Source organism: Manacus candei, unplaced genomic scaffold (assembly GCF_025592945.1).
Source record: "Manacus candei isolate 608988 ecotype Guabito, Panama unplaced genomic scaffold, ASM2559294v1 h1tg000017l, whole genome shotgun sequence".
NCBI classification, from domain to species: domain Eukaryota; kingdom Metazoa; phylum Chordata; class Aves; order Passeriformes; family Pipridae; genus Manacus; species Manacus candei.
In genome coordinates, this window is record NW_026138065.1 from 5199000 (window position 1) to 5225624 (window position 26625).

At 39.5% G+C, this 26625-nt stretch overlaps 1 protein-coding gene across 1 annotated transcript in view; it reads right to left on the minus strand.

The window, feature by feature from the left end:
• GREM2 (gremlin 2, DAN family BMP antagonist) overlaps window positions 1-25925 on the minus strand; it is a 38690-nt gene extending 12765 nt beyond the window's left edge. Inside the window, exon 1 of the mRNA XM_051783785.1 lies at window positions 25629-25925. The gene's annotated coding sequence lies outside the window, so the exon portion shown is untranslated. The remainder of the gene's footprint in view (window positions 1-25628) is intronic.
• Between the last annotated feature and the right edge of the window lie 700 nt (window positions 25926-26625).

The window sequence follows — 26625 nt, forward strand, 5'->3', positions numbered from 1 at the left end:
GAGTGTCATAAAGTCAGGAATACAAATAAAATTTTAATTAGATATACACTATGAACATGAAATGCCTATACATTTTAATATCACTTTCTGGGTATATTAGAAAACTTATAGCACACAGAATGAATGGGCAAATAACCATTTATGCATTGTTATTGACAGTGTGTATCACTTAACTAAAAGTAACTAAAAGATGAATTTTCAGTGAAATGTTTCAGGAAATTTCACATCAAAATACTGGAAATTTACTCTATACCTACCACTTCACACTGATAGTAACACCTGGCTGTCCCATATCTATGTTCTTGTGGCTTTGATTCATGTTCAGATCAGTGATCCTCCCTCCATCATTACCCAAAGAATGTAAATATTTGCTCTGTCTGTATTCTGGTTTACAGACTTGGTCCATTATTGAATATAAAGGATGTAATTCAATCATAAAAGATCTGCTGCCATGTGTAAATTGGGATTTTATATTTTATGACTTAGGCTTTGCAGAGCAGCCATCTTCCTACTCACCCCCCTTTCTCCTTGCTCCTGACTGAATTATAGTTCTGCCTCTAATTGAAGCCTACCATTATTCTATTTCTCTTCTGCTGAGAGGAAGACCAGAGCTATCGTTCTGAATACACAGCAAGCCACAGGAGTCTGAATGAGGTACTTTAATGACAGGTCCTCCTACACAGCACATTTGCAGTCTTTCGGCTAATTAATTTGATTTCCTTTGTTTAGACTAACATAACACAGCAAGTTATGCTCATTTAAAGGAAGATCGTTAGCCTTTCAGTTCTCTCAAAATGAGGAAGAAAGAAGAGTCAATAGACAGGAATCTGGGGGAGACTGACTGACTTTGTCCTTGACTACACCATTGCTTATGTTTTCACTTGATCAAGACTTTGTCTCCAGGAGAACCCGAGACAGCACTATCATCAGAGGAGAGACTATAATCAAAATCAGATATCATTGGTATGTGCATGGCAAGGCAGTGGCAGTTACACTGAAGGGTTCTGTCTATGATGCACTGCAGTCAGCAGCTTTCTTCCTGGCAATCACTTGGCATTTGCTGTTCACAGCTCCTGACATCCTCAGAGGGCTGAACAAACACGTAATTAAAAACACACACAAGCTGTTTTCTTCAGACTCCCTTCATAGAATGAAAGGAGATTCAAGAGTGTGCCGCTGGACTAGTAAACCAGAGGCAAAGCTAGTAACAGAGTTAAAGAAGTAACCCCTCACTATTTGGAAGGTGAGACCTTCATTTGGCAGTTTTGACAATGGTTGAAACTGTGGAGCTGGATGAAGTCTCAGAACTGGGCTGCCAGTCAAATACAGAACTTGGGAAATGGAGTGATGCGTGATGAACAGATGAACAGACTTGGATTTGAAAGTTCAGCCTTTTGAGTCATGTGGGAAGATCCAATTTTAATACCCAACAAGAAAACTTACAAGGAATCAGACATCATATAGGCGCCCTGTGGAGTGGAATGAGTTCACACATCTCTTAACAACATCAGGGAATAACTTCCCCTATGACAAAAGAAGAAGGAAGGAAGCCCACAGGGGCAATCACAAACCCTTTCTACTCACACATACACAGAAAAGTGCCAAAACTCCCTTTCTGTAGATAGTTCAGGGCCGCTTCTATCTTTGTCACCTCAGTTGCATTTATAATTTTGCAGCATCAGAGGGGAAGGATTCCAATTTTTCTACTTCCTGGCTTAGGGGTTATTTTTTTGGCTCATAGTAACTGGGTACCCTCTTTACTCAAACACAAGCAGAAGATAAACTGCACCTGGAGGCTCTTTATTAGCTTATTCTGACCTTGGGTTTTTACAGTGTTTGGCCATAAGCCATTAAAACTGTGTCACCACAGCTCAGGTTTGAGTATTTTTCCATTACTGATGATTTCAAGCTCAGCAGAAGTAGACAATAAGTAAAAGGAAATCCAAAGATTCTTCTCTTTGGCTCTTTCAGAAAGCTAATCTCAAAAGGTCAGGGAAGTATCTTGGAAAGAGTTAGCCAACTAGCTATAAGTTTCAGTGTGAAATCACAAGCTCCATTTCTCTTCCACATCTGTTCAAGGCCTCTTCCCCAGCTCTAACTTAGGCAGCTCCTTCTCGAATCTAGAGGAGAGAGATGACACTTTTGGTAATCTTGGGTGACCTCATGCTTCTACACAGAAGAATATACCAAAACTCCATTTCATGTCAGTGCTTGATTGGAGTAATGAATTTTGCAAGTGAAGTGGCCCAGAGCTTCCCTTTTGACATGACTATAACGTGAGATACTAGCTAACATCTCCATATGTGACCACTAAATGCAAGACTGATTGTGAAGAGGGGGAACAAGTGATCAAAAGGATTGTTCATTCAGAGTTTGGTTTGGTTTCTTTTGTCTTATTACAAAGTAGTCAGAGAACATATACATTACAGTTTACACCATTTTTCTAATCCTAACCACTTAGTGCTGTTTCAAGAAATTATATATATCATACTGAAGCAGCAAGGGAGATTGATCAGCTGAAGGTTTTGGCAAAGTGCTTGTAATGGCTCAGCAACCAAATGCCATCTCTGCTGCTTGCTGAGTCCCATTGTAATTGATTATAGCCATGTAGTTGACTCTGAATTTTTCCTTATTTTCCCTTTAAAGAAGTGAGCAAAAATTGGTTTTAAGATACTTTGAATGTAAAAGTATTAAACACTAAAAAGCCAAGAAGCCATTTCACAGAGTTAATATGAAATATGTTTTTGTCTCGGTAATGGGAAAGCTCTAAAAATGCATAAATCGAACTAGGACCTTCAGGTATTTCCAGTCTAAAAATGTCCATATCTCTTTCTGTGAAAAAGTAATTTTGAAAAAAAATTTTTGGTCAACACTTCTGAAAACTTTAATTCCCATTGTGTGAAGAGACAACAAAAAGTTTAAACTCTGAACCCTTGGGGCCCAGTTGCCACAAGTCAAATAGCATGATGGTCCTCATTGGGTCAATGATAACCACATCCCCACGGGATTTTTTTATGCTTGTATTTTGAAAGGAGGCTCAGTAAAGAATTTGGCTTAGGAAAACAAGACTGTGCTTCCTCTCTTCCCTTACTTAGTTTCAGAACAACAGCTTTTGCTTTGAGTGATTATTTCAGCTTCTGTAATTCTTCTCCAGCATAAAATTATAGAGAAGCTTCATATGTATCAGATCAATAATTTGGGCAGCATAAGAATATGGTTGGTGTCAGAGCAACAAAAGGAAAGGGAATAGCAATGAGGAAAAACACTATCAAAAATGTACCAAGCAAAGGCAAAGCTAAAAACAGCTCACCTGTCTGAAAATCTGCTAACTTGGCAAAACCCCTTTTTCTCAGAGGATCCTAAAAAGCTCTTAATTAGGGCAAAGACTGAAGAATATTAATTGACACTTGGCAAAAGTGTGCTCATTAAAAACAGGGGGACATTTTTGGAGCTTTTTTCTTTCTTTCCCACCCTCAAAATCAAACAATTTGTTTTATAATATGAATGACTCAAAAAGCTACATCAAAGCAAGTGCACACTTCCACATCTACGTATTTGTTATAATGTTGAAGGGGAGGACTCCCAAGTTTACCTAAAAAGAAAAAAAAAAGAGTGTTAGTTAAACTATTAAACTGTATATATTTATAGTTTAAGCAGAATATGCAATGCCACTGCAGACTGGAATGGGAAAGGAAGCAAGAGAGGCACTTTTAAACTAATAGAAACAGGCCTAAGAATGCAAGGTACTGAGTGGATTTACAGCATAACTGTAAAAAGACATAAAGACTTCATCAAGATAGTATAGTTTTAATGAGGTCCTCTCTATGACTGTTCTCCATCCCCTCGAAATCAAAATATTATTTGTTTAAAGCCGCTCTCCAAATCCATGGCAAAGTATCTAAGAGAAACCAGAAATGAGATTTTAGAGACACTAGAAATAGCTGACGGGCACATACATATCACTTGAATCAATCTGAGCAATCCATAAAACACCTGTTCCCACACCCACAAAGCCTCCAGTTTTATTTTGGACTGTGACATTGATTATGTGTCCATATACCAGTGTTTCTGCAGGTACTGAGGTGTACAACAGGGTGGGTGGTGATGCTGTCTTCTGCCACTCACACAGAAGACAGACAAAGCTTGAGAGCCTCTCAGCAGCTCCCTGTCACCCCTGCTTTATCATGTGCGTTTCACATACAACCCACCAACATCACTGACTGGAAAATGAACAGAATGAACTCCTTCCAGTCATTCAAAAATGTAGCCAACAAGGTATGCTACTTATCTTTCTTGTAAGCAGCCTTGCAACACGAACGTCTTTATGAAAAGAAGCTCATGGTTTCAGTACCCACAGGAACTGGAGATAATTAGACTCACATTAAAAAAAACCAAAACACCACCAAAAAACCACAAAAAACCAAACCCAACCAAAAAAACACAACCCTCTAAAAAAGTTAGTGGGAATGCAGAAAGCACAGAGAGGCACTATCCATACTTTACAGCTGAAGCTGGGTTATTAGGTAGGGAATAAACACAAAAATCCTGGGTCTGAAGGGAACTACAATACCATATCCACCATATTTTGATGTGATTAGGCTTTGTGGTACAGAGGGTGAGGTCCTAATTTAAACTCCCTCAATTTTATCATCCTCCCTGACACATTTAGAAGGTCATTATAGGTTTTATAGGTTTTTGAGTCCTAATGAAAATACTCACAGACCAAAAGAATTAAAACCTATTCCTCTTTCCATCAATTTTATGTTCTGATTAGAATACTTCAGGATGTGAGTTCAAATTTATATTCCTGTTATATATAGTCCTCATAGAATAGTACAATTCCACTTCAGGTAAAGTAATGGCACAAAGAAAACCCTGAATCTGACCTTGGGAAATAATCAAAACAGCAATTAATGTCAACTGGATATATTTCTGGCTGCAACCCATGCCCCTCTGAGATAAAGCTTAAATCATCTCACGCTGTCACTCAGTCCGGGGCACAGTTTGGGTCCTTTAGACTGTGAGCCACAGTCCCTCTCCTCCTGGAATCACCTTCTCCCCAGAAAGGGCACGGGTATATGTGCAGCCACATAGTCAGCAAGACATGTTTGCAGATCCAGTCAAAAAGGAGGTTTTTTGTTTTCCCTGCAGGATCAGTGATGCTGCTTGGCCCCCCTCGTGCCAGTGCTGGGCTGCTCTGCCTTGCCAGTGCCAACCTATGGGCAGGCAGCCTCCAAACAGTGGCCATGTCACACCCTGATACTCCTTCCAGACTGGGGCCTGGGAACGCTGTCACCCAATTTACTGTTTCAGGGTGGAGGAGGCTAATGCAACTAAGAGGGTGTGGCTGATAAAGGTGGCGTTGACAGACAGAACTGCATGCTTTGGCTTCCTACAAGAAATGCATGGTCCTTATATCTGAGTGGTTTGATGTTAGTAGTACAGTCTGTACCAAAGCAGTGAGAAGAAAGAATAACAACAACAACAACAACAATAATAATAATATAGAATGTGATAAGTAGTACCATTTCAGATGCCCGAGAGCATCTGAAAGATGTTTGTTTAGGCTGACACATCAGAGACAAACCCTATCATAGATGCATATTCCTCCACAGTGGCTGCTGGAAACCAGATGAGAAATGTGGTGTATTTCAACCGGTACATGTGCTGAGGCAACCAGCTCTCCATCAGAACCTGATTCTGCTCTAAAGACTCAAGGACTTGATTTTGGCAAGTGTCTGAAACATTACAGTTCTTACTTATGACTAGATTTCCAAAAGAGGTATGCACTATTTGTCTCAAGTCCTCAATGAATATAGGGTACTTAAAAAGAGGATCTCTTATCTTATCTTGAAAATGTGCTCTACAACTGTGGTGCAAAACTAAATATTAAAAATGGAAAAAGGAGCATGAAAATGTTCTTTAATTTCTCCATCCTACTACTGCCTGACTTTTGAGTATCCTGCCTTTTAAGTGTAAAGGTTTCTTCCACATAGAAGGTTTTAAGTGATTAAACACAACTACTGGGTACACTGCATAGAAATTATCTACATGATGCATGAAACACTGATGCTTTCTGCTTCACTCTTTCTCCATTAGCCATATGACCTCTCACATCCTCCTTGTCCTAACAGCTACCCTTGCTGGATTCTCCACAACTGATTCAGGATCTAGCCCTGAAGATTGTGGCAAGGTGGCTCACTCTTTGTGTGAAGTTGCTATGTACCCCTGCATTTAGTGCAATTCAAAATTAAGCGAAACTGAATTTCAGGACAAACAAATAAACAAGGAACCTTGTTTGGAGAAAGAAGTCAGAGGAAATACTTTTCCAATCTCTTTCCAGGTAACAGACATGCCACAACACTCATGAGACAGAACCAACCTGCTGATTCATAGTTGAAAAAAAAGATCTGCCAGAAGTTAAGAAGTTATAATGCATTTTGAATGCAAATATTTGTCTAACCTCCCTTTCAAAACAGAGCATCAGAACCGTAACAAAAGTTGGTCACCTGTTCTGGCTATTGGACTCACATGGATTTTTGCCCTCCTTAGGTAAAAGCATAAGTTGTACATTCGCATGATGTGGTAAGAAATGGAGTGATGCTACTAAAACATGAACGAGAAGAACATAAGTTTTCAGGAGCATTCATTCAGCAGAAGGCTGAAACCTCATCTGACCAGGTGAACAGCACCTGTTCACTTGGTCAGATACTGTTTTTCAGATAAAGGCTTCAATGCCAAGGAGCCTGTATCTCTGCCACTGAGTCAAAGAGTACAAACACCACAGTGACTAGCCATGAAAAGGGAACAGGCCTTATGCACAGAACCGGTGCATTAAGTTTCTCCCTTGTTACTGGAAAAAGGCACCTTCATTCTCCCAAAGTCTGGATGATTTTGAGAACCACGTGGGCTAAGGTCTTCCACTTCACTACAGCTGCACGTAGGCAAGAATAAATGTAATATAATTAATAGTCAACAGACAGGACTAAGCTCTCATACAGGTATGGGCTCACATCATTTTAGTAATTAGGACTCTGATTGAAAGAGAGCATCTTTAAACTAACACTGTAGAAGTTAAGCAAACACTTAATTGGCTTCCTGTATTCAGGTCTGAAAGTCTGAAGTTACCAGACCTTAGAAGAAAAGTGTGATAATGTACCCTGCACACCAGCAAGTCAAAAGCACTAAGGAAAACACATTACCCAACTGTAATTAAAATTAAGAGATGGAAATTGGATGGCAGTCAGATAAGTTTGTAGTTTGGATCAGATGGCATTTAAACCGGGAAAGGAACCTGACATCTTAAATGTATAGCTCTTATTTTTAATCAGTTTCCTCTACTGATGTTTATTCTTCCTAAAGGAAGCTGCAGGCTCTGTACTTCACTGACAGCTTTTTGTTAAATCAGCTTCCATACACTGTCCCCCTCCCTCAATTTTATATAGTTTCTTGTGCATTGATGTCTCACAATGGTCATCACAGTAACACGTCCCAACATGTCCCACAGTAGGACAAGAGACTCCTCTACACCTGAAAATTAAAAATAAAACACATATCCAAAAGCAGAAATTAATCCAACTTATAGTTAAATCTCAAAAAACCCCCGATCAGTTCTACGGCCACCACACTTCACTGATGGTATGCTGAGGACATTAAGAACAAATCAAGAGTCTATTTTTGCCCCTGAAAACATGGGTGCACAAATATAGAATGGAAAGGAGTAGCTTATGTATTAGTTCTGGGTACCCACACTGCAGGAAAGCCATGAAACCCCTCCCAAGGGGAGGCGAAGAAGAAAAACAAGAACATTTATATACACAGAAACTATAACTCAATGTGGCAATATTGGAGCAATCAGGGATCTTCAATAAAGCAAAGTCCAGAGGAGTAACATTAATAGCTGTAAAATGCATAACAGGCCACAGCAAAGAGTGAAACAATATGTTTTTACTCTTTGTGGATTCAAATGCAACAATGTTAGTAAATAAGTTTTCAGACAATATTCCTATTAGCAAGCACCATGATACAGATAGTAAGGCAGTAGTATTGATTTGCCTAAGTTTGTAAACTCATCATCAGAATTACTGAGGAGAAAGCGACAGAAAAGGAAAAGAAAAATCACTTCTACCATGGATTACGTTAGATGAAATGATCCTAATAAACCGGAGGAGAGCCAGATGCCTTCTCAAAGTCCCTTTAATTCCCTTATAAGTAAACAGACATACATATATTATATAGCACAACTATTATCCTTCAAAGAACCACCTTTTTAATAGGATTTCTTTTTTGCCTAGTTTTCTATCATCTCTCTTTCAGCTTCCTGGGCTTTTAGGTTTTGTTCTGACTATCACAGAAATAAATCACCATTCTTTTTGCTATGGGGTCACCAAACCACTACTCAAAGCCAACCTTATGTTTAACACACTGCAGTATGTTAAATGCGAACCTACCAGGTTTACAACACAGATACTATCAGATGGTTTCAGAATTAAAGACTCAGTTTGCTGAGTTTGCTCAGTTTGCAGAAGTCTCTTTTGCTGTAGGCAGAATACATAACTTTTGTGTAACATTCCATTGTTGGCAAAAGAAGTCAAGATTTTGCAGAATGTCTTGGCTTTTACAAAATTTCAGTTAGTTAGAGGAAACATTCCCTTGCGTATTTTTTGAAGAAGATGAATGTAATTTATAAATCATTAGAAAATGTTAGATTTCCTAAAATATATTGAAATACCCATAAAACACACAGAGGCCATTTTCCACATAAGGCTAATTTGGGGTGGTTTTAAACCATCTTTGAGGACTGACTTCAAGGTAGAGGAGTCAAAACTGCTTAATTAGACAAGATGGGTAGATGATAAGATAGAAATATTGTGCCATATCACATTTCTTCCTCACAGTCCTTCAGAAACAGACTGACAGACGTATTGAACTAGAAGGTTGGCAGCAGCACCGCTGCTGCTGCGACACCAGCTGATGGAGCAGCCAAATTCCACATTCTGAAACTGAATGGGGCATGTGAGTGGCTTCTCACCCAGACGTACCAGAATGACAGAACAGACCCACAAACAACTAGATCCTTGAAGATCTGAGGCCAACTGGAGAGATTTGCACAGAACAAAACATCTGTAATGTCCTCATGACAGCAAACGCCCAAATTCCTCTCTATTTGTAATACCTGTAATTAACAGGTGTGGAATACTTTGTCAACAGCTGTTATCATAAAGCTATGGTATTTGTCCCACAAGCACAGCAATACCCTGTGAAGCTGTACCCACTGTCCAACGCTCCAGTTCCCACAGAGCACAACAAATAAATTAATGAGATTACCCTCCAACAGAAACTGAACACACATTGGAATAGAATTCAAGCTTCCCATCTGCCTTCTTTATCCTACCAAAATTGAAAAAAACAGTTTTGAAATTTGATTTACTTATTGTAGTTAATACTCTAAAATTATCCTAGAGAATAAAGGCATCTTCTCAACATTTTCCCTATGAGGAACTGCTCCCTTACCTGGACATAGTCTAATACTTCTGATTACTTTAAAGAGGTGGGGTAACATTGCAGTGTGTGGCTTACTAAAAGCCAGGAAAGAGTCATTCACCTAAGAGCAACCTACAATGCTGATATTATTTATTTATTTGATACTATGTACCGTTCTTTTTTATTTACTGTTATTTAGCAACCATTTTACTGATATTTCTGAGAGAAGCTAGTTGCTGCAGTATGTTTTTTAAACCAGTGTTGCATTTATGCCCTCTTGTAAACCAATGTAAACCAATGACCAAGTGGGTATACACATGTCCATATTCTAAGAAAAAGTACACTGCTCATTGCCAAGGAATTATCATAGAACTGAACCAAAAGGGAAGTTTAATACAAGACAGAATCCTTAAACAGATCAGTACGGCAGAGGATGAAAAGAACCTGCAAGGCTTTATGCACTAGTCAGTACTGCAATGCTTTCTGCTAAAAAAAGTTCCACACACCTGTTTACTGTGTTCTCTAAGGTAAGGAAAAAAATGGCAGGTGGGCAGATTCTCTGCAAATATGTACTTAAAAGTATTTCAGAGGCTTAATCTGACAAATACTGACTTCATTAAAGTGAATAGAAAAATAATATTTTAAATCAGTAGGTATAATAATTTTGCTCTGTGGGACTATCAATACAAAAATCCTTGAGGTTTAAAATATACAGTCATTTAAATCAGGCAAGGATCTGTCTTCAGGTTGACTCACTGATATTTGACACAGTTCAAGTGGACAAAAAAAGTACTGCTATTAAAAATACTTGATAAATTCAAAGGAAACAGCAAATGCTTACAGATAAATTATTGTGACAGATGACAGATGAAAAAAAAAAAGAAACAAATCACACCAAAGAAATGTTTACCAGAAAGTAATTTAAAATAATCAATTAACAACATTTATATACTTGGAATATCTCTTAATTCCAATACAAATTATTTTTCATTTGTACTTAGTATTGTGCTACTTCTGTACTTATTTTTTATATCTGAAATTGTATTAAACTTTTAATTAATTTAAATTCATCTGGCTATAAAGAGGAAAAAAAAAGACACAAAAAAAAAAAAAAGGGAAGAGAAAACTCCACAAATGGATGTTTTCTGCCTAATGTGACACACCAAATAAATCTAGCCTAGTTAGTTCTAATCTAGTCTACAGTAGCCCCTGGCTTTACAAGAGCACCAGTATCTGAAAAGGTTCCATAAAACATAGCTAAAAAGGTATCCTCCAAAAGTCTGTAAGGCTGAACAAGTTCCCTCTTTTTAAAGATATCCAGTCCAGCAAAATTCTTTGGTAACCCAAGCCTTTCTGCTTTCTAACTTTTCTAGCAGAGCTGCCCCACAAGCTCACATGGGACATCTGAAAATGGTTCAGTGTCCCATTATATGCCTTTCTAAGAAGTCTGAGCCTACAGTAATTTAGTATCAACACACCATAGGTAATTATCTTTTAATGTTCTCTTTTCCATGACCTTAGATATTGGGATCCAGTAGGAATTTAATGGAATACCCTTTTGGGTAAAATATTGAAGTTAAGTGAAAAAGGAGAAAGAGCTGTAATACAACTTTTTGAGGGGACAAAATGTAAAGAAATGAGGAGTTCTTTATAGATGACTGCCATGCAATTCTAAAGCAACAAATACGTAAAGGTAATTGGAATCACCCCATACCCCATTGATTTACACTCCTGACTTGAATCAAATTAAGATCTGATTAGGGTTTACTTCAGCGATACCAGACCATCTGAAGATACCAGAGATACCAAATCATCTGAAGATACCAGAGATACCAAATCATCTGAAGTCATGAGTTTGAGTAATGGTGACACATAACTGTTTTTCTGAAGCTAATGGTAATTTTCCCACAATGTGTGCATTACTTGCTGGCTTCTTAACACAAATGTCTTGTTTGGTAGTTTCCTGGCTGGAAGGACCTAGTTACTGCCAGTTGGCAGTACCAGGCAAATCATTTCAGCAAAGAAGGGCTGATCCTAATCTCTCCTCATGCAAGGCTAATACAGTATCAGTGAAGAATTCAGTATCTGTGTTCCTTTGTGTACACAACTACCAAATGAACTTTGGACTTGTAAAATTGGTTGTTATAAAGGACTTCCTCACCTTGAAGTAAAATCATGTTCAGTGATCCTCAAAAGCATCTGTGAAATCCCAACAGCCCCTGAAAGGCTCACCAGCTCTGAACTGTGGCATTCTGGCACCAGGGGCTGTTCCCTATATAAGGGCTTGACAGTAGAGGGAAGGGGGTAAAATGTGTCTAGCTGTACTTTGGATCTAATTACATCTTCTTATAGCTCCGAGGACCTTATCAGCTTTAGTTCCAGAGTGTAATTTAACCTATGCATTCAACCCTCATAGTGATCCTCTCCAGCCTGCAGCTGGACCTTTCTCCTTAAAGAGTGAAAATCTCAGTAGATACATCCAAAAGTGGGAGCATTAAGCAGCATCCTGCAGCATTTCTTAATTCGTCTTCCCCCTTTTTTTTCCAAACTCTTCTGTAGAAGCCTCCACTCATAAGATGCAGGGTTTGGAAACACTCATTTCTTCAAAATTATCTGAAATTCAATAATTTCCCACACTGGCACACCGACTTATGTACACTTTAAGCCTAATCCCCAAAACCCTTCCTATTGGCAGCACAAAGAGTGCAGCTGTCTGCCTCACCTATGGAATTCCTGATACCAGACATCTAATTTTTATGTTCTTCAATAGCCCTTATGACTCCTGAGAGTGCTGCTCCTACTGAATTATCTAGGTTGCTCAGTTTTACATTCAAAACCAGGTGCTTTGGAAAACCAGGACTTGCACTTCCATTACACTTTGCAGCTTAGTCTACAGAGCATGTCATTTTGATTGGAAGCCACCTAGGCAGGTGACCACAAAGCAGTTTACCTTAGCTATTAGTGACCTGCTTCTCTGCAAGCCTTATTAAATCCAGACTGTCAGGCTAATTTATCTTCACAGTTTCACATACTGAGCAAGGACCACACAAAATTTTTAGCCTTAGTAATGTTGAGCAGAGGAAAGTCTAACCATTGTAAGAAAAAGGTTTAACGCTGCTTGCTCAACAAGAAACAAAAAGTTTAGGGCTCCATGTTCACAAACTAGCACTCTAGGCATTGTTATTTGTAGAATTCCTTTGACCTTCATAACAGGCCAGTCTTCTGCATAGTGAAAATAGGTGGAAGGAAAGAAGGCAAAGGCTACTTTTACCCTCCACATATCTAAGCAGTGCCAGAGGGGCCAGATACATTTAGATTCTTCTTAAGGTACTCAGAGATTGTGCTGAAATTTCCAGGATAAAGGTAAAATGCTCCTTTCATTAATTTATGCATGAATCAAGGTTTTATTGCAAGTCATATATATATATATGCAAGGTTGGGCTAACAGGCACATTTTAAGTAAAGGTTAATCTGATATGAGAAGGTGACCGAGACAGAGGGGCAATGTCGCTGTGGTTCTTGAATCCTGACTTTTTTTTTGTGTGTGTGTGGCAAAATAATGCAATCCTATGAGCAAAAACAGTGAAAGAAAAAAATGTTTAAATATATTGCATTCCTCTCCCCACACCCCTACCGTGTCCTGAAGAGCAGCCCAATGAACAGAAGCAAGCAAAATCTACGAATGTACAACCCTTCTCTTTGCAGACACTGGTGATTGCTGTTTTCAGCACAGATTCGAAACCATGCCAACATTTGTCTTTCTCCCTTTTCTCCTGCACATTCCTTCTGCAGGCCTCTTAACTACAACTCTGCATCAGAGCAATAGTTTTATGCCACAAGATGATCTGAAGAGAGACTGCTGCCTCAACATAGCATGGAGATGACTCAATAGTGACAAAGTAAATCATCCTTCAAAGGTAAGTCAAAAGTGAATAAGTAATTTTATCTGTCAAGAGTTAACTTGCAATGAATACTTGTAAAGGTTACACAACATAAAATCAACTAGTGGTTAGACATGAGTTCACTCACATATGCTAACCAAGGAAGTCTACGAAGGAATAAATCCCACTTGACTTCTTAATGAAAAGCCTTAGCAACAGCAAGTTAAGAAAAAGATTATATCTTAAGAGATTGTTGGCTTACAGCCAGATATTTTACAGTAAAGATGCATCTAGTAAGTATTTCTTAGGAATTGTGTTGAATTTCCATGAAAAAATACTTTAAAAAACAGTGAATGAGTGAGCAGAATAGTTTGCAATGAATAAAAGAAAATCTTCAAGCTGGTTAAAAACACCCCAAACACTGTTGAACCCACACACACCGTGAAGCCACAGTCGGGAATTTAACTTCAGTCCACTGAAAAGCTTAACTCACTTTTCATTTCTGTCACTATTTGCATTTTTCTTTTTTTCAGTTACATTATCTGTTTGGATTTTTTTCTTGAATGTACTTTTCAAGTTCTCTTACAAATTTCTAGCATGGCATGGTATCTTTCCTGTAAACTCGGTGAATACATAGCTTATGGTGTTTAAAACATTCTATGTAATGAAAAGAAATTAAGAATCCTGCTAAAATGTGCAAGTAGCAGTTGTATATTCTGAAATCCAGGCTCTAAGTACACATGCCTTAAATTTTCCTAACTCATTGAATAAATAGATCCTTTGAGATTTACCAGATAAATTTTAGATTACTCAGGCTATCCGAAGGATGCTTTTGCTGCTCCGTGCAACTGGACCTGAAAGTGCATTTATCTTGCTATAAATAAGGTGACTCTTAAAGAATGAAGTTCAGAAGTGTTAATGTCAACTCTTTAGTGGATGTATCGTTGATAGGGTAACTCCATATCTCAAAGTACCTAAGCTAGTCTAACTCAAATTTGAAATTAATTCTGACCTTTATAATATGTGCAAGTCAAGAAAAGCTGATGGAATAATTTCACAATTAAACTATGTTTTATCATAAAACTAAGTAGGTAAAAAGCTATTTGAAAGTTACCATTTAAATATGGTGTTGACTCAGAACTACCCTCAAAATCATACAGAGTAAAAGGTATAACTGAAATGTTCCAGAACAATCTATGTAAGGAATAATTCAGTCAATCAGAAGAAAATCCTCTCTTCCCTACTTTACAGTACTTAGGTTTAGATATGGTGCTTCAAAAGAGAAAAGTGCAAGGGCAATTAGCAGTTTTTGTCTCATTCTTTTACTACAGTAAAATCATATTTTACAGGTATGGATGGCCTTGTGTAAACCATAAAGAAAAGCTTTGGATGTTCCGGGTTAGAAATCTTAAATAATGAAGATAGAATAGCAATGCACACTTGGCTGAAACTCCCACTATATAGAAGGCATGGTTAACACTGCTGGGGGTTTTAAGTGTAACAGTAGATTTGCATTGTCTTCAAGTAATACACTGTTCTACTTCTCTGTGCAGGAGTTAATTTAATCTAGTGTGTGCAAATCCACATTAGAATTCACATCCTTATAGGCTTTATGGAAAAGCAAAACAACTAATTTTTTTTTTTGCATCTACCTGTAAGGCCATAGCTACCTCTTTTAGATATTATTCATACTTGCTTACGTGAGAAGCACCTTAGCTTTTTTAAATGTTTTTTAAAAAGTGTTCAATGACAATAACAGTTTTTACAACTCATAAAGTGACCCGTAAGGTTCTGTTCAAACAATAACAGCATTATACAATCACTGAATGGCTGAGGTTGGAAGGTTGGAAGGGACATGCCAGTCCAATCCCCTTGCCATGGGCAGGGACACATTACATTACACCAGGTTTCTCAAAACACCATCCAACCCGACCTTGAACATTTGCAGTGATGGGATATACACAGCTTCTCTGAGCAACTTATTCCAGGGTCTCACCACCCTCGTTTAGCCCATGTCATTGTTCAGAAAATTCAGGAATGCTGGTCTTTGGGCTGTCTCTTAAATAGCAATATTTTCCAAAGATTTTCCACACTTAGTAACTAAGCATGTGTATCTAGATGACTAAGGCCACCCAGTTCTAACAGGATTTTCAAGACACCAAGGAGTCTGCACCCATGAGCCTTGTCAGCTAGAGGACATAAAGTGTTTTTAACACTTAGTCAACATTTACAGCACCATTTCTGAGCCAGTTTCCCATATGTGTTGAGTGTATGCCATTTTAGACACGCCAGAGGGCACAAAGAAAGGCTGTAACAGAATTAAGACACAGCCTAGTGACCAGAAGCAGAGCCAAGGGCAAGATGATCCTTTCAGCATAAGTTTAGACCTATGCCTAGCTAATGATACCACACGGGCATAACTACAGGCAGCATAACAAAGCAGGGATACCTTCTGGACCATTAACACTTTGTGCCGCTTTTTGCAGGAATAGAGTTAATTTTCTTCACAGTAGCTGTGAAGAAACACAGAGATGTTTTAGTTATTGCCAAGCAGCACCAGGAAAGCATCAAGGCCTTTTCTGCCAGCTTCTCGTCCTACCCCACTAGAGAGAAAGCTGGGGGTGTACAAGCTGGGAGGGGACACAGGCGTGACAGCTGACCCCAACTGACACAAGGGATATTCCAGACCATACGGTATCATGCTTAGCATATAAAGCTCGTAGGAGAAATATTTGGAGTGATGGCATTTGTCCCCCCAAGTCACCGTTGCCTGGGACAGAGTCCAGCTTTCCTGGGCATGGCTGAACACCTGCCTGCCCATGGGAAATGGTGAATGAATTCCTTGTTTTGCTTTGATTGCACAGGCAGCTTTTGCTTTCCCTGTTAAACTGTCTTCATCTCAACCCACAAGTTTTCTCACTTTTATTCTTCTGATTTTCTCCCCAGTCCCACCAGGGAGAGGAATGAGCAAGAGGCTGTGGGAAGGTTAGCTTCCAGATAAGGTTAAACCATGACACACATTTAAAAGACTATTAGATTCTGCCACCTCAAAGAAATTGATCTTGCATTGAAATCAAAAGGCCATCACAGAAGCTTTAGGAAAGCTTTACAATCAGTATGAATACAGTACTTATTTAAAAGCAAAACTGAAGCATGATTCTCACCCAAAATAATATACCAGCACTGCTGTGTGACTAACTGCCATATACGTTATCATGCATCCATAAGTTCAAAGTCAATAGTGTATCTGTTGCCCAAATTAAGACATCAGTCTTAATCATGGTAAAGTAAGTCAGTTTTCAAACGTTTTTAAAGGAAAAATAAATATATTAGGGAAAGAAATCTAATTTGGAGCACTTCATAACCAAAGAATCTTCAATTACAGTTCATTTTTATTGAGAAAATAATCTTCTCTTTAATTAATATTTCTAACCATTTGTATTCTAATGTGACAATAAAAAGCAACTAATTCTGGGTTGTTTTGCAAACAGTAACAATAAATGTAAACCTATGATAAATACAATGACCAGTACGTTTCAATATTCTTAACAAATACATCTAAATTTTAGTGTGGGGGGGAAAAATCAAACAACAAGCATGACATTAGCATCTCAAACTCCCTAGATTTTACTCATTCAGATAAAGTAACAGCTTAAGTCAATCATGTTGACTGCTACCAGTTATTTATAGGAGTAAATGAAGCTGGTGTCTGAGTGGGGAGATGAACTGGCAATTTGTATATAACGGGACAAACTGCAAGCACTCTGATTGTAGTCTATCTACATGAAGCTAAGCAGAAGAGCCAAAATACTCCCTTTTACCCAATAACAAAGGAAGATAGAGATTTCTTCAATCTACAGGTGAAGTTGCTGAGGACGGATCTGCAGAAGAACCGGCCCCAGCTATAGCCAGAAGCCTTGCACTGCCATTGGAGTTAGATACACAGCAGTCTCATTCAAGATAGGAAACCCTTGGTGTAGACTTATCACCCATGGATTTGCAGTTCTATTGCCTGGACAGATCATCTAAAACCAGAGTAAAAATTCCCAGTAACAACTCAGCTGGCTGGGAAAGGTTATCTTCAGTGCTTCCATAGACCTTTAAAGCCCATTTTGTGTGGGAGAGAGGAATGCAGGAGAAGTAAGACTATTCCTGTACAGCACAAGTGTGTTGAACAGGATGAGATAGATTACTTCAGACTCAAGTTTATCTCATGTAGGTTAGGAGTTCACATTCACATCTTACACAAACAGGAGAAGAAATGAGTATTTTGGGGTGACTTCATGGGTAGCATACAAATACATAAAAATTCATAAAAAGAGTGATCCTTGCTTTTTAGCAATTTAAGAAATTTCATAATTGAAAGGAGCATGGAAATTAACTAATTTTCCTAATCATCTATTTATCAAATAAATTCATTACCTTACACAGCGTGAGCAGCTTACAGTAGTAGCCTCCATAACCAACAGTGACTTCATCCTGCAGTTACTACTAATTATCAACACAAGGTGGGAATAATCCACTGGATTTTTGTGGTGCTCAGAAGCACACAGTGAGTAGCTGCCCACTTTTTCAAGAGATCTGCCAGTTTGGTGGTGATGAAAAAATTTACAAGATAGCTTGTGTATTGCACTGTAATTATGCACTCCCCTCTAGTCCTAATATTTAAAAAAAAAAAAATTCTTGCACGCATTTCATACCAAAATTACTTAATTCTATTTTACTGATTTGTAAGCAGCACTTGTGACCATGTAAAAATGACCTCTTAACATGTACTTAGGAATGGAAAGTCATCCCTGTGGCCTTTTCTTTCTCCAGAATTCATTCTCTACTTGAAACATTGGCCAAGGCACAAATAAACAAACAGTAAATACAAGACTGGACTGCCATTGCTTCTCAAGAGTAAAGCCTGCCAATGCCAGATATGGATCCAGACACATTGCTGGTTTTACCTCTTCCAGAATAACTTTTCCAAGGAGTTACACCCTTGTCTAGCTTGTTCAAATTCTAAAAATCGCTGTTTATGACTGTGGCTGTAATACTTGACCTAACTAGAAGTGCCAGGAATCAAACCACAGTCTTTGGAAAGCAACAGGATCCATAAGCTTATGGACTCCTTATTTTGACAGAGCATGCTACGAGATTCCCAATCCTAAGCCGCCTGAGATGGCTATGCCAGGATAACAGTTCAGATTCCACAAATCACATCCACATTGTCAAGTCTTTCAGCGTCTGGTGTAGTTTTAAATGAACACCAAATCTGTTTGTCGGATAGAGTCCGAACTGCTAAATAAATAGTGATAAATTTCCTAATACTACTGGGCAGAGCGTTCCTGCAAGTACAACGTGTGTTTATCAGCTTCCCACTGAGCAAGCATTGACTTTCAAATTTCCTTTAATCTTATTATAGTAAACATAGTACAGCTCTCTGGCAAACAAGAGGAACATTCTTCCTGTAATATCATATGCTTCTTTTAAAGAAACCTTAGAGATGTCCAGAAAAGAATTAGGCTCAACTTGGAATAACACAATAAACTTGTTTCCAAAGAAAGAATTTTTATACAAAATTATATTTTTATACTGAAAAAAACCCAAGGCTATTTTTAAAAAGAGAAGACTGGCAATTTCTGATAGGTACTCAAAATAGTGTTCACATGTATCACATTTTTAAAGTCAGCTATTGAAATACCAACATAAAAATATTTTTGTAGTTGGAAGTAGTCTACCTGAGTTGAAGGATAAAGCAACTGGAATTTTAGATGTAGAATTCAAAAAATAGTAGACTGTAGTTTGTCTAGGAGCTTTTTCAGTGCTCCTTTGAGAAGAAAGAACATCAAGTGCAGACAACTTTTTTTTAAAAAGTGGATAAAGAAAACAAAATGGTACCTATATAGTATGATTTTTATTTAAAGCTTCTCTTCATTTGAGACGAATTTGTGGTAGACAAAGGTGGGATTTGTTTTACAGTTAGAAAAACCAAAAAAAATCTAGATTGAGTTGTAAAATAACTTTGTGTAAGTAACTGAAGGGACTTCAGTAACCTGAGAGCAAGACAGGTGGCATAAACTAGCACAATTTCCAATTATGTTCATTTGTCTTGTTTGCTTTAGGGTTTCTATAGAAAAAGAAAAGGATCATTGCATATAACAAAAATAGCACACAAGGGTGATATTTTCATATATCTTCTGTGATTCTTGAACAAAATAATTAATTTTCCTAATAATCAGTTTCTGTGACATTTGAATCTTCAGCTACTCTTAAGAAGTCACAAGTTCTGAGCTATGAATTTCCTGAAGGCTCAGCTTCAGTAAGGAATGGAAGTATTAAAGTGGCAGATCAACAATCTTTCCTAGCTACAAGGAATCCAAGTTGCTTACAATTTGTTTCAGTTTGCAAGTAGGCACTCTTAAGACTATCTCGGCAAAAGCTCTTCTCACTGAAAGATCAGACAAAGTTTCCATAGACTTCATTAATGAAGAATATAGACCAAAGTCAACAAACATGCTTAGTACAAAGCCATTGTGTGTAGTAATCCAAAAGGTGTCAGCCAGAGAACAAATTAAGTCAAAATACAAGCGATAGCCATCTCTCTCTTTATTAGGAGACTTTATTGGATGCATCCATTAAGTCGTGCAACATTATTCCCTCTCTTCTTTGCCTGTCAAGCTCCTCTTATTCCTCTCAAAGGACATTAAGCTCCAACTTATGTTGACGGAACAGGAACTGACAACGATAGATGGATCATAACAAAAAACATGCCTAGAGCGAAGATGTCTGACATCTGAGAGCTGGGATGTTTTCCTTTTTGGATAGAAGCTCTGACCCACTATTTACACCCCTATCCCAAGCTCTCCCACATATTTTTAAATGACAACTTTCCAGATGTTATCTGTATGGAGACTGGCCAGATTTATGGGCAGGATCCTGCTTAACTCTAAGCCAAACTAGTGTTTTGGCCTCACTGAAAATGAGATTAGGTCTGAGATTTGCACCAGGAAAAAACCCTGCCATTTCATGCCAGAAACGGTCATGCAGAATTTTTACAATGCTGTTTATTTTTTTGTTACCACTACTGCAAAATATCAGGCTATTTAGCATTATCATAATAGCACTTAAGCAGGGTAATATGATAGACTAGACATGGCTGGAATCCACAACAAAACTGCACATAAATGGAGAAGGGCAACTAGTTCTCATCTAGATCAGCTCAACACAGTTTTCCAACTCTAGTAAGTGTTTGTACAGGACAAGGTCAACAAAGCGTTCTGCATGAGCTGTAAAAATGTTGTTTCCAAGTTTTAAGAGATGTTAAAAATTCAGCAAATTTTTAAGATTTATTGCTGTTAAATCCACAGTCTGATGTTGTATTTGTGCACTGCCCATCACACTCAATAAAAACTGATTCCAAAATGAAATTTGGAGGGTAAATAATACATTTTCCTTTCCCAGTGTACTTTACTTCCCCCAATTCCTTAACACAAAATAGACAGAAACAAAATCTTTATGAGTCTTTCTCTATTTGAAGGCATCACAGTTTTAGTTTCCTTAAGTTTCATTACAAAGTATGGTTTCTTAAAATATTCTCTTCCTAAACAATGATGACTTTAAAACTATCTGGAATAAGACATAAATTTACCATTTTCCTTCCTCTGAAAAAAAGCTTGTAGTAAAGACAGTAGCATGCATATTTCTATATACAACATACCTTTACAATATAAGTAATTCTATATGGCAGAGCAGTCTATATGAAAAACTGACCTTAGGAAATTCCCCTTACTTTTGTGACTAATCTAAAATAAAATCATTATAACTCTTAGAAATGTTACATAAACATCAACAAAGAAAAGATATTCAGAATCTCATAGACAGGTACACAGTTAAGCCCAGAAGAAAAAAAATAACATTAAAAGTAGGTGCTGTAAGATGACTTTTTGAGAAAGACAGGTTACAACTGAAGTTGCCATGATTGTATCACACCAGATATTGAAAGATAGATTGCCCTCTGTTTCAATGTCCTGGAGCGAGACAGATTTTTATGGTCTGCTTCCCTTTCTGAAACAGGCATCAAAAATCTTCTTTAAAATGATAATAAAAGGCTTAATGCACTGAGAACAAGAAATACCATGGTTTCAAGTGACATATCATCATCTACACAACTCATGTTAAAATCTATACTTCATCCCACAGAGAAGCTATGCCTTGAAATAAGGTTTGAAGTAGACAACCTCTAGCTATAGGAATACAGTCATGTGAGAAGGAAATGCTCTCTTGTTTCTCACTTCCTGTTCTTCCAAATAGCACAACATTTTCTGTGATTTAAAAGTAGTCTTGGAGCAGTCACAATGATTCAAAACAAGAAGAATCTTTGTATCATTCATGCTATACACATGCAACCCTATCACTTCCATCATGATCCTATGAAAATGTATGTAAAACTGAAGAGTTGGTAAGAAGTCCAATTTTTGCAGCAAGGACAACTGTCTTCTATTACCAAGTGAGAGAAGGACCTGATCCCTCACTAAGGATGACAAGGATCTGATCCCTGATTGCTCCTATATTTTCTAGTAAGAAATGCTTTCATAAAAGAGATACCTGTTTAACAGAATCATTTTTCTATTTAAAATAGTTTTTCCCAAAGAAGCAAACTAAAGAAAAACATGAAACTGTAAGAAGCCAGACAAATCACCAAGGAACAGAGAATGGAAAATTTTTCTCATTACAGTGAAAACAGCAGAAAAAAAAGTTTACCATGTTTTAATCAAACTTCAAGTTTTAAGTGGATATTTCTAAACATCTCCCTGGGCATCATACATTTCCACCTGCCTGGGGCAAGTGGACTGGACTCCAGGGTCAGAGCATGATTTCCATCATGTGCTGGGACCCAGGAAATATCCCCACAGGTGGAACCTCATCCCAAGCGATTCTTCTGGTGCTTTGCAGGAGATGTAGTCAGCCACTATGCTGTACCCAGGGAACATGGAGCAGCACTTCTAAATGACAGTTTTAAAGTTTCAAGCCAGCATTTCTCACCACTTCCACACAAAACAAGGAATATACACAGCATTATGGACCTTTGTATACAGACGGGCTATGGCCAGTTACAGGCAAATATGAAGCAGCAGCTGACAAGCACATCTAGCAGACAAGCAAAAAGCTGCACTATCCAAAGTTCCCACTCAAAAAGTAGTTCACTCTCACATGCCAGACTACAAAAAAAAAATAAAATTAACCATCCTCATTTTGAACCGAAGAGATCTCACAGTGAGTATATACAAACAGGACAGCAATAGTTAACACATATGTGAGCAGTGGTGCAAGAAGCAGGAACTAGCCCACGCTCCTGGGAAAGATGGCTAGTATTGGCTTTAGACGGTGCACTGCATCAGAATTAGCATGCTGCAAATGGACCATGTCTATTTTAACAGCTAGCGTAGTCTAACAGGAACAGACAGGCAGAGCAAAACATTTAAGCACAGAAGATACCGTATGTATTTTATAGGGTTTTACTTCAGGCTAGCTCTGATCTACTTCCACGGACTGTATTTCCAGCAGTGACTCAAGCACATCTTCTAGTTTAGATTCATCTTAAAGGAATTCAGCTGGCCCACCATGAGGTATATGGAGATGGACAATAAGTGGGAACAACCGGAGGAAGGGCATCAAAAGTCCACTCCTGACATGAACCACAATGCTAATATAAATACACAACCACACTCATGAGCATCTGTGAGTGAAGGGAAAGACCTTTTTGTGCTGCTCTTTAAGATACCTCTTCAGATGTCAGTAAAGCTGACTTGAACTGCTCATTGAAATAATTCCAACTCAAGGATCAGAAACAGGTAAACACCAATTTACCAATTTCAAATTCGAATTTACCACTTTCTAATGCTTAGGTTAGAATTATTTAATGTAAATTCAGCAGTAGTGTAAAGAACTATGAAACTGAGCAGTTGGAATTGGACCGGTTACCAAATTTATTACACAAGACCACAACAGGACTATTTACTACAAAAGATGATGATCTGGATCTATGAGATTTACACTTTCATGGGCATTGACAAATGGTGACTGAAATGAAGCAATTTCCAATGTATCAACAGAGTTGAGCGGGTATTTCAGATATTAATTTTTACCCTCATTTGATACTAAGAAAAGAAACAAAAATTTCCACAGTTTAATTCTTAAAGTTCTCACACATTTGTTCTATTCCACACTGAAAGTCATGCACAGTCTTCAAAGGATAAACAGAAAGAAACTAGTTCACCTAAACCAATCATCTCAAAATCTAGGGTTAATGGCATTTATTTTTGTGCCACCTTTGTAGAGGTCTTACTGATGCTTTTCACTGACACATCTTTCACTTACTTATGCTGCAATGGAAGGCTGAGCAAACCTTGTTGCTACCAGATACACCTCCTCCTTGCACACAATAGCTCTGTACGAACGGGGGGCTGCAACAGAGGTGAGAAGGCAAAATTCTACTTGCTAGGTTTCTTGCTCATCCTACAAAAGAGATTTAGTAAACTAGTCCACTCTCTCCAGCTGCACAGTAATCATGCACAAATGTTTAGAATTTAGGACTTCTTGGATGCAGCCAAGGATGCACCTCTTGGATGACAGCAGTTCATGAGGACCATGCAACAAAAGTGAGAGAGAGAGACCTTGTTTAGAGCCTGAACACTGAGACAGCACCCTCATGTCCTGGCTCTCAGTAACAAGCAGACTGCTGTTCCTTACTTATGCTCAATTATTTTCTCAAAGCATGTTTTTAAAATCTTAGAGTAGTATTCTTCTTCAGTTTTTGAAAGAAATGAAGAAAGATCAGCCTGAGAACCAAGAACCAAGTTTTGCAAGTGAACCATCTGCATTAAAACACAAGCATTTTAAGCAAGCGGTTCAGGTTGTGCGTACTTCTTTAAGTTCAAGCAACAAACTAATCCCCTGAGGGAACATAGTATCTGTATTGTATTGGCACTGGTGGGAAGACAAGACTTTGATATGAATGTTTGATATGAATGTTCACCCTGTGTAGCAAGAATTAGCCTTGATGCAGCCTGATAACTGATGCAGTTTGCTAACTGGGGCTCTGAGTTGACATTGCTTGGTCTTGCACCTGCTGCTTCTTAATTCTGGGAAGGACTGTGGGATTCATAACCTGGCGCTTTTTCTCAGGGAATCTCTATCGTAGCTATTTGTTGGGCTGAAGTTCACCAGACTCTACGTATTGGGCTTTTGTTCTATTTATTTCTCCTCTTTCAGAGAAAAAAGAGGTTTAAGTTGTTATGAGCTGTTAATTTTGTCCTCAAAAATCCACCAAAGTTATATAACCACTTTCACAATAGCATGCTAAAAATAAGAGCTGTTCAGCCAAATGCCACTGCAATTTTTTATAAGACCTGTGACTCCAATTCTGCAAGACCTGTAGAAGCGCAAATATTTCCTTAGCCTTAGCAGAAAGTCAAGCAGGAGCTCCTTGTGAGACAGACACGGGTTTGTATTATTATAATCCTCAAGTGCAAGGGGACGAAAAAAAACAGTGTATGTATACACACACGTATATTTCCAACTCATGACTTAAAGTAATGCTATTCGCTCTTGGAGTTGATCCCTCGTCGGGTTTCATAATCACAAACCAGCATTAACCCAAAGCAAAGACAGAAAGGTACAAAGGGGCACAGGTTTCAAGTATGAGTTTGTGTTTTGTTTTTTTTTTTTTTTGTTTGTTTTGTTTTTTTTTTTTCCCGTTGGTTTTTTTTTTTTTTTTTTTTTTTCCCCTCCTTTGGGAGGCAGCGTGAGGACGCGACTCACGATGCTCCAAACCCAGAGAGAGCCATCCAGGTAACTTCCCAGGACGCTCGGAGCAAGGCACCCAGACCCTTTCGCCGCCGGCTCTCGCTGGTTTCGTTCCGCGCCCCTGCAAACGCCCCGCGGGCGGGGTGGCGGGACGCGCTGCTCCCCGCCGGGGTGTCCGGCTGCCGCGGCCGGGGATCCCCGCGCGGGGACGGGCACGGGCGCGGCGGGAGCCGCGAGGGGTGCGGTGCGGGACGGCGCGGCGGGGCTGCGGCGGGGCTGTGGCGGGCGGAGCGGCCCCGCGCTGTCAGCACCACAGCGCCCGCCGGCCCCGCTGCCCGTCCCCGGAGGGGCGGTAAGAGGGCAAGAGAGGAGGAGGAGGAGGAGGAGGAGGAGGAAGAGGAAGGGAGCGAGTCGGCCGCAAGAGGAGCGGTGCTGGGCCAGGGCGCTGGGCGACCCCCGGCTGCCCCATACCTGCACGGAGGCGGGGAAGGGTCCGCAGCGCGGACCGCAGCGGTCCGTCCGCCGGCTATAGATCCCAAGGGGCGATGAAGCTGGGTGGCGGTCGCCTCCCTCTGCCGCTGCCGCTGCTGCTGGTGGCGGTGGTGCGAAGCCTTCGCCGGCTGCAGACGCCCATAGGCGCTCGGTGGGGCCAGCGGTGCGCGGAGAGAGCGAGGCGGCTGTGCCGGTCCCGGCGGCTGCGGGGAACGCGGCACTGGCTCCGCGCAGTCACTGCCCGAGGAGAGGATCAAGGCCCCGCTTTCGATTGGCTCCGGTGGCCAAACAGCTCACACCGGCCTGCCCGCCCGCCGCCTCCCGACCGCCTCCCCTCCGTCGCCCCACGCGCTCCGCTCCGGGCGGCCCCGCTCCTCCCTGCCGCCCGACGGCTTCCCAACCTGGGAAGCATACGCGTTCTTTTCCTCCCCCCCCCCCCCCCGCCCCGCTTCCCTAAGACGACGTCCAATCCAGAGCCCTTTGTTTATGTAGGGGCATTCTCACCCTGGATCTCGCAAAACACACTCCTTCCCTTCGCATCTTCCTCCTTGGGCTGAAGGACCTCCAACTTTAAGCGTTCGTGACATTTTGTGTCATGCTCAATATTCAGACACGTTTGTTCTCTGACCATTTAAAAAATATCCCGAGCTGGTAAAATTAAAAGCATGCAGCTCCTTATCACCTGAGGGCTAAGTCTGAGGTAGGACAAAGCATTCTTTGCCTGAGTTGAGTTTGCTTTTCTTACCTTGTTTGGGTTCCTAGACCCAGCTGGGTTAACTACACGTCAAATCTTGGCATGCACAGAAAATAGAATCAGGATGCTAAGCCTCCTCTTCCTGAATCTCAGGTTATTCAGTCACAGAGGCTGTAGTTGTCATTCCTTGGTGCATCATTGATGTTGCTATTCCTTTTGCTCAGAATTACTTAAGTGACCTGTTGAAAAGGATTCGACATCTCCTGCAGATGTGCCGTAGTC